Source organism: Pteropus alecto, unplaced genomic scaffold (assembly GCF_000325575.1).
Source record: "Pteropus alecto unplaced genomic scaffold, ASM32557v1 scaffold9780, whole genome shotgun sequence".
In the NCBI taxonomy this organism is placed as follows: domain Eukaryota; kingdom Metazoa; phylum Chordata; class Mammalia; order Chiroptera; family Pteropodidae; genus Pteropus; species Pteropus alecto.
This window is the reverse complement of record NW_006429992.1, coordinates 21321-22078: the sequence shown is the minus strand read 5'-3', so window position 1 is coordinate 22078 and position 758 is coordinate 21321. Positions and strand designations below refer to the sequence as shown.

Sequence of the window (758 nt, the reverse complement as noted above, 5' to 3'; positions counted from 1 at the left end):
AATATGAGGCTATTACTGCTTCTACACTCTCTTTGAATTCTGTTTTCTCCCTCCACTCTTACCCTATTTCCACCTCGAAATTACTTTTGCACTACTAACATTGAGAGAACTTTCATTCTTTCCTGAAATAATGACTTCTATACCCAGAAGTCATTTGCATTTGTTTCCTTGCTTTATTTATTTATTTTCTTTCTTTTATTTAAAATTTTATTTAATTTTAATTTTTAATTAACTAATTAATTAATTTATTTATTTACTCCTACAGCACCTGGTCTTCCTAGGTGGTCTCCCATCCAAGTACTAACCAGGCACAACTCTGCTTAGCTTCCGAGATCATATAAGATTGTGTATGTTCAGGGTAGCATGGCCGTAGACTTCATCTCCTTGTTTTAAATGAAATGTTTTACCTTCCATTACGACTAATTCATCTTCATATTTCTCTCAAAGTTTTGTCCACAGTGTTGTTGAATAATTACATCATGAGTGAAAAATGTACAAAGTTATACCAAATCTTAATTTGGTGCTAAAATTTAGTTCAACCGAAAAGCGATCGACTACAAAATCTCAGCTGCCAAATATTCTCTGACTACAGAAAATTAAATTTAAAAAAATTCTAGGTGTAATAACCATGAGGAGAAAGAAACTTGTAAACTAGAGGCTTTGCCATGAAAATTTTTACTAAACGCACTGTATTGATGATACTGCTATTATACGGGAGCTAAAAAAGGGACATGTTATTTTCTAAAATTTCTCTGAAT

The 758-nt window shown here is 31.9% G+C and overlaps 1 pseudogene; it reads right to left on the bottom strand.

Moving 5' to 3' along the window:
- Nucleotides 1-256: 256 nt before the first annotated feature.
- Nucleotides 257-375, bottom strand: LOC112477656 (annotated as a pseudogene).
- Between the last annotated feature and the right edge of the window lie 383 nt (nt 376-758).